We start from the raw sequence: 8548 nt of genomic DNA, 5'->3' as shown, positions 1-8548 counted from the left end.
GTTAAACGTGGGGATTATTTGAAACACGCACCCTCTCCCCGAAGTGTCGTCATCCGGTATATTATAGGCATAAAATTTAAACGTGGGGTGTATTTGCGTCACGTCCTTGATCCCCGAAGTATCGTCATCCGGTATAAAATAGGCAGAACTTTTAAGCGTGGGGCGTATTTACAGCACGCATTCTCTACCTGAAGTGTCATCATCCGGTATACAATAGGCAGAACCGTTAAACGTTGAGCTTATTTGTGGCCCGCACTCTATCCCCGAATGGTCGTTATCTGATATACAATAGGCCGAACCGTTAAACGTGGGGATTATTTGAAACACGCACCCTCTCCCCGAAGTGTCGTCATCCGGTATATTATAGGCATAAAATTTAAACGTGGGGTGTATTTGCGTCACGTCCTTGATCCCCGAAGTATCGTCATCCGGTATAAAATAGGCAGAACTTTTAAGCGTGGGGCGTATTTACAGGACGCATTCTATATCTGAAGTGTCGTCATCCGGTATACAATAGACCGAACCGTTAAATGTTGGGCTTATTTGCGTCACGAACTCTATCCCCGAAGGGTCACCATCCGGTAAACAATAGACCGAACCGTTAAACGTGGAGCTTATTTGAACCACGCACCCTCAACCCGAAGTGTCGTCATCCGGTATAAAATAGGCAGAACTTTTAAACGTGGGGCGTATTTACGCCACGTCCTCTATCCCTGATGGGTCGTCATGCGGTATACAATACTTAGAACCTTTAAACGTGGGGCGTATTTACAGCACGCATTCTATACATGAAGTGTCATCATCCGGTATACAATAGGCCGAACCGTTAAACGTGGGGCTTATTTACAGCAGGAATTCTATCCCCAAAGTTTCGTCTTCCGGTATACAACAGGCAGAACCGTTAAACGCGGGGCGTATTTACAGCCCGCATTCTATCCATGAAACGTTGTTATCCGGTATACAATAGGCCGAACCGTTAAACGTTGGGCTTATTTGCGTCAAGAACTCTATCCTCGAAGGGTCATCATCCGGTAAACAATAGACCGAACCGTTAAACGTGGAGCTTACATGCGTCACGCACTCTATTCGCGAGGGGTCGTTATCTGATATACAATAGGCCGAACCGTTAAACGTGGGGCTAATTTGAGTCACGCACCCTCACCCCGAAGTGTGGTCATCCGGTATACAATAGGCCGAACCGTTAAATGTGGGGCTTATTTACAGCGGGAATTCTATTTCCGAAGTTTCGTCTTCCGGTATACATTAGGCAGAACTTTTAAACATGGGGCGTAATTTCGGCACGTCCTCTATCACCGATGGGTCGTCATCCGGTATACAATAGGCCGAAACGCTAAACGTAAGGCTTATTTGCGGCACGCCCTCTACACCTGAAGTGTGGTCAGCAGGTATAAAATAGGCTGGACCGTTAAACTTGGAGCTTATTTGCGGCCTGTACCCTATCCCCGAAGGTTTGTCATCCGGTATACAACAGGCCTACCCGTTAAAGTTGGGTCCTATTTACGTAACAATCTCTACCCCCTAAGGGTCGTCATCCGGTATACAATGGGCAGAAGGGTTAAACCTGGGGCATATTTGCGTCACGTCTTCGATCCCCGAGGTTTCGTCATCGGGTATTCAATGTGCCGAACAATTAAACGTGGGGTTTATTTGCGGCTCGCACTCTATCCCCAAAGGTTCGTCATCCGGTATACAATAGGCCAAGCCGTTAAACGTGGGGCCCATATGCTACACGCACTCTGTACCCGTAGGGTCATCATCCGTTATACAATAGGCCTAACCGTTAAACCTGGGGCGTATTTGCGTCACGTACTCGATCCCCGAAAGTTCGTGATCCTGTATAGAATGGGCCTAACCGTTAAATGTGGGGCGTACTGGCGCACCTAATCCATCGTCGGAGATTCGTCATCCGGTATACAATAGGTCGAACCGCTAAACCTGGGGCGTATTTAGAACACGCCCTTTATACTCGAAGGATCGTCAACCGATACACAATAGGCAGAACCGTTAAACGCGGGGCGTATTTACAGCCCGCATTCTATCCATGAAACGTTGTTATCCGGTATACAATAGGCCGAACCGTTAAACGTTGGGCTTATATGCGTCAAGAACTCTATCCTCGAAGGGTCATCATCCGGTAAACAATAGACCGAACCGTTAAACGTGGAGCTTACATGCGTCACGCACTCTATTCGCGAGGGGTCGTTATCTGATATACAATAGGCCGAACCGTTAAACGTGGGGCTAATTTGAGCCACGCACCCTCACCCCGAAGTGTGGTCATCCGGTATACAATAGGCCGAACCGTTAAACGTGGGGCTTATTTACAGCAGGAATTCTATCCCCGAAGTTTCGTCTTCCGGTATACATTAGGCAGAACTTTTAAACATGGGGCGTAATTTCGGCACGTCCTCTTTCACCGATAGGTCGTCATCCGGTATACAATAGGCCGAAACGCTAAACGTAAGGCTTATTTGCGGCACGCCCTCTACACCTGAAGTGTGGTCAGCAGGTATAAAATAGGCTGGACCGTTAAACTTGGAGCTTATTTGCGGCCTGTACCCTATTCCCGAAGGTTTGTCATCCGGTATACAACAGGCCTAACCGTTAAAGTTGGGTCCTATTTACGTAACAATCTCTACCCCCTAAGGGTCGTCATCCGGTATACAATGGGCAGAAGGGTTAAACCTGGGGCATATTTGCGTCACGTCTTCGATCCCCGAGGTTTCGTCATCGGGTATTCAATGTGCCGAACAATTAAACGTGGGGTTTATTTGCGGCTCGCACTCTATCCCCAAAGGTTCGTCATCCGGTATACAATAGGCCAAGCCGTTAAACGTGGGGCCCATATGCTACACGCACTCTATACCCGTAGGGTCATCATCCGTTATACAATAGGCCTAACCGTTAAACCTGGGGCGTATTTGCGTCACGTACTCGATCCCCGAAAGTTCGTGATCCTGTATAGAATGGGCCTAACCGTTAAATGTGGGGCGTACTGGCGCACCTAATCCATCGTCGGAGATTCGTCATCCGGTATACAATAGGTCGAACCGCTAAACCTGGGGCGTATTTAGAACACGCCCTTTATACTCGAAGGATCGTCAACCGATACACAATAGGCAAAACCGTTATACGTGGGGCTATTTGGGTCACTAGTTTTATCCCCGAATTGTCGTTTGTCGGTATACAATAGGCAGAAACTTTAACTGTGGAGCTTATTTGCGTAACGCAGTCTATCGCCGAAGAGTAAATACAATAGGTATACAATAGGCCTAACCGTTAAATGTGGGGCGTATTCGCGGCACCCCCTCTATCATCGAAGTGTCGTCATCCGGCATGCAATAGGCCGAACCGTTAAACGTGGAGCTTATTTGCGTCACGCATTCTATCCCCTACGGTTCATCATCCGGTATACAATAGGCAGAACCCTTAAATGTGGGGCGCATTTGCAGCACGTTTATTCCCGATATCTCGTCATCCGGTTTACATTAGGCCAAACAGTTAAACGTGGGGCATATTTGCGACACGCACTCTATCTATGAAGTGTGGTTACCCGGTATACAATAGGCAGAACCGTTAAAGGCGGGGCGTATTTCCCGCACGCCTTCTCTTCCCGAAGGGTGGTCATCCGTTTTACAATAGGCCTAAGCGTTTAATGTGGGGCGTATTTCCGGCACCCCCTCTATCATCGAAGTGTCGTCATCCGGTATACAATAGACAGAAGCGTTAAGCCTGGTCCGAATTTGCGTAATGCCCTCGATCCCCGAAATTCTGTCATCCGGTACACAACAGGTCGAACCGCTAAACCTGGGGCGTATTTGCGTCACGTATTTGATCCCCGAAGTGTCGTCAACCGGTATACAATAGACAGAACGGTTAAACGTGGGGCGCATTTGTGGCACCACCTCTATCATCGAAGTGTCGTCATCCGGTATACAATAGACAGAACCGTTAAACCTGGGGCCTAATTGCGTCACGCCCTCGATCCTCGAAACTTCGTCATCCGGTATACAATGGGCCTAACCGTTAAATGTGAGGCCTATTTGCGTCGTTAACTCTATCCCCGAAGGGTCGTCATCCGGTATACAATTAGCAGAAACTTTAAGCGTGGAGCTTATTTGCGGCATGCACTCTATCCCTGAAGGGTCGTCATCCGGTATACAATAGACAGAACTTTTAAACGCATAGCTTATTTGCGGCACGCTCTCTACACCTGAAGTGTGGTCATCCCGTATAATATAGGCCGAACCGTTAAACTGGAGCTTATTTGCGGCACGCCCTCTACACCTAAAGTGTGGTCATCCGGTATAAAAGATGTCGAACCGTTAAACGTGGAGCTTATTTAAGGCCTGTACCCTATCCCCGAAGGTTTGTCATCCGGTATACAACAGGCCTAACCGCTAAAGGTGGGTCCTATTTACGTAACAATCTCTATCCCCTAAGGGTCGTCATTCGGCATACAATAGACCAAAGAGTTAAACGTGGAGCATACTTGCGTCACTAACACTATCCCCGGACCGTCATCTTCTGGTATACAATAGGTCGAACCGTTAAATGTGGGGCGTATTTGCGGCACCCCCCCCCCCTATCATCGAAGGGTCGTCATCCGATATACATTAGGCAGAAACGTTAAAGGTGGGGCGAATTTACCGCACTCCCTCTCTTCACGAAGGGTGATGATCCGGTGTAAAATAGGACGAACCATTAAACGTGTAGCGTATTTTCGTCACGTCCTTGATCCCCGAAGTGTCGTCATCCGGTATTCAATAGGCAGAACTTTTAAACGTGGGGCATAATTGCGGCACTTTCTCTATCACCGATGGGTCGTCATCGGGTATAAAATAGGCCAAACTATTAAACGTGGGGCGTATTTGCGGCACGCACTCTATCTAAAAAGGGTCGTCATCCGGTATACAATAGGCAGAACCGTTAAACGTGGGGCATATTCGCGGCACGCACTCTATTACCGAATGGTCGTCATCCGTTATACAATAGGTCGAACCGTTAAAAGTGGTGCGCATTTGGGGCACACCCTGCATTCTTGAAGGATCGTCATCCGGTTTACAATATTCAGGACCGTTAAACGTGGAGCGCATTTTTGCATGCCCTCTATCTCCGAACGGTCGTCATCTGATATACAATAATCAAAAACTTTAAAGGTAGATCGAATTTGCGTCACGTCCTCGATCCCCGAAAGTTCGTCATTAGGTATACAATAGGCTTAACAGTTAAATGTAGGGCGTATTTGCAGCACCGCCTCTATCATCGAAGAGTCGTCATCCGGTATGCAATAGGCCTAATCGTTAAATATGGGGCGTATTTGCGGCAAACCCTCTATCATCGAAGGATCGTCATCCGGTATACATTAGGCAGAACCGTTAAACGTGGAGCTTATTTGCGTCACGCCCTCTATCCCTGAAGTGTTTTCACCCGTTATAAAATAGGCCGAACCGTTAAACGTGGAGCTTATTTGCACCACGCATTCTATCCCGCAGGTTCGTCATCCGGTATACAATAGGCCTAACCGTTAAATGTGCTGCGTATTTGCGGCACCCCCTCTATCAATGAAGAGTCGTCATCCGGAATACAATAATCCAAACAGTTAAACGTGAGGCCCATTTGCGACAACAACCATATCCCCGAAGTGTCGTCATCTGGTATACAATTGCACGAACCGTTAAACGTTTGGCGTATTTGTGTAACATCCTCGGTTCCCGAAGTGTCGTCATTCGACATACAATAGGCAACAACTTTAAACGTGGGGCGTATTTACAGCAATAATTCTGTCCCCGAATTTTCGTCATCCGGTACACAACAGGCAGAACCGTTAAACGTGGGGCGTATTTGCGTCACGTCTTTGATCCTGTATACATTAGGCAGAACTTTTAAACGTAACACCGATGGGTCGTCATCCGGTATACAATAGGCCGAACCGTTAAACGTTGGGATTATTTGCGTCAAGAACTCTATCCCCGAAGTGTCATCATCCGATAAACAATAGACCGAACCGTTAAACGTGGAGCTTATATGCGTCACGCACTCTATTCCCGAAGGGTCGTTATCTGATATACAATAGGCCGAACCGTTACACGGGGGGCTTATTTGAACCACGCACCCCCTCCCCGAAGTGTCGTCATCCGGTATACAATAGGCAGAACCGTTAGATGTGGATAGTATAAGCGGCACCCCATCTATCATAGAAGGGTCGTCCTCCGGTATACAATAGGCAGAGACCGTTAAACGTGGGTCTTATTTGCGGCACGCCCTCTATCCCTGAAGTGTTGTCATCCGGTATACAATAGTTCGGACCGTTAAACGTGGAGCTTATTTGCAAAACGAACTCTATATGAGAAAGGTCGTCATCCGGTCTACAATAGGCAGAACTGTTTTACGTGGGGCCAATTTGCGTAACGTCCTCGATCCCCGAAGTGTCGTCATCAGGCATTCAATAGGCCTAACCGTTAAATGTGGGGCGTAATTGCGGCACCCCCTCCATCGTCGAAGGGTCGTCATCTGGTACATAATGTGCAGAACCCTTAAACGAGGGCCGTATTTGCGTCACCTCCTTGATCCCCGAAGTTTCATCATCCTGTATATAATAGGCAGAAATTTTAGACGTGGGGCATAATTGCGGCACGTCCACTATGACTGATGGGTCGTCATAAGGTATAAAATAAGCAGAACTTTTAAGCGTGGGGCGTATTTGCGGCACGCACTCTATCCCCGAAGGGTCTTCATCCGGTAAAATGTAGGCCGAACGGTTAAACGTGGGGCGTATTTACATCACGCATTCTACCCCCGAAGGTCCGTTATCCGGTATAAAATAGTCCTAACCGTTAAACGTGGGGCGTATTTGCGACACCACACTATCATTAAAGGTTCGTTATCCGGTATACAATAGGCCGAACCGCTAAACGTGGGGCTTATTTGCGGCACGCCCTCTACACCTGAAGTGTGATCAGCCGGTATACAATAGGCCGAACCGTTAAACGTGGGGTTTATTTGCGGCCCGTATTCTATCCCCGAAGGTTCGTCATCCGGTATACAATATTGTGAAGAGTTAAATGTGGGGTGTATTTGCATCATGTCCTCGATTCCCGAAGTGTCGTCATCCGGTATACAATAGGCCGAACATTTACACGTGGGGCTTATTTGCTGCACGCATCCTATCATCGAAAGTTCGTCATCCGGTATACAATGGGTAGAACCGTTAAACTTGAGGCATATTTGCGACACGCACTCTATACCCGAAGCATCGTCATCTGGTATACAATAGGGCAAACAGTTAAACGTGGGGCGTATTTGCAGCTCTTCCTCAATCACCGATGAGTCGTCATCCAGTATACAATAGGCAGAACCTTTAAACATGGGGCGTATTTGCGTCACGACCTTGGTCCCTGAAGAGTCGTCATCCGGTATAAAATATGTAGAATTTTTGAACGTGGTGCGGAATTGCGGGTCGTCCACTATCGCCGTAGGGTCGTCATCCGGTACACAACAGGCCAAGCAGTTAAACGTGGACCATGTTTGCGACACGTCCTCGATCCCCGAAGTGAAGTTATACGGTATACAAAAGGCAGAACTTTTAAGCGTAAGGCGCAATTGCGGCTCGTCCTCTATCGTCGATGAGTCCTTATCCGTTATACAATAGGCAGAACGTTTAAACGTGGGGCGTATTTGTGTCACGTACTCGGTTTCCGAAGTGTCGTCATCCGGTATTAAATAGGTAGGTAAAATAGGTAAACTTTTGAACGTGGGGCGTAATTGCGACACGTTCTCTATCGCCGCTGGGTCGTCATCCGGTATATAATAGGAAGAACTTTTAAAGGTGAGGCGTATTGACAGCACGCATTCTATACCCGAAGTGTCGTCATCCGGTATACAATAGGCCGAACTTTAAAACCTGGGGCTTATTTGCGGCACGCACTCTACCATCTAAATGTCGTCATCCGGTATACAATGGGTAAAATAGTTAAACGTGGGGCATATTTGCGGCACATCCTCTATTCCCGAAGTTTGCTCATCCGGTATACAAAAGGTAGAACCTTCAAACGTAGTGCGTATTTGCGTCACGTCCTCTGTCCCCGAAGTGACGTCATCCGGTATACAATAGGCAAAAATTTTTAACCTGGGGCGTGATTGCGGCACGTCCTCTATCACCGATGGGTCGTCATCCTGTATATAATAGGCAGAACTTTTAAGCGTGTGGCGTACGCATTTTGTACCCGAAGGGCCGTCATCCGGTATACGCCGAAATGTTAAACGTAGGGATTATTTGCGGCACGTCCTCTATCTCTGAAGTGTCATAATCCGGTATACAATAGGTCGAACCGTTAAATGTGGGGTGTATTTGCGTCACGTCCTCGATTCCCGAAGTGTCGTCTTCCGGTATACAATAAGCAGAACATTTATACGTGGGGCGTATTTTGGTCACGTCCTCGGTCCCCGAAGTGTCGTCACCCGGTATAAAATATGTAGAATTTTGAACGTGGGGCGTAATTGCGGCACGTCCTCTATCGCCGATGGG

The sequence above is a fragment of the Rhynchophorus ferrugineus genome, unplaced genomic scaffold, assembly GCF_030347505.1.
Source record: "Rhynchophorus ferrugineus isolate W39M unplaced genomic scaffold, kcgeb_rfMv2 rfM12, whole genome shotgun sequence".
Classification (NCBI taxonomy): Eukaryota; Metazoa; Arthropoda; class Insecta; order Coleoptera; family Curculionidae; genus Rhynchophorus; species Rhynchophorus ferrugineus.
This window is presented reverse-complemented; position numbering follows the sequence as displayed.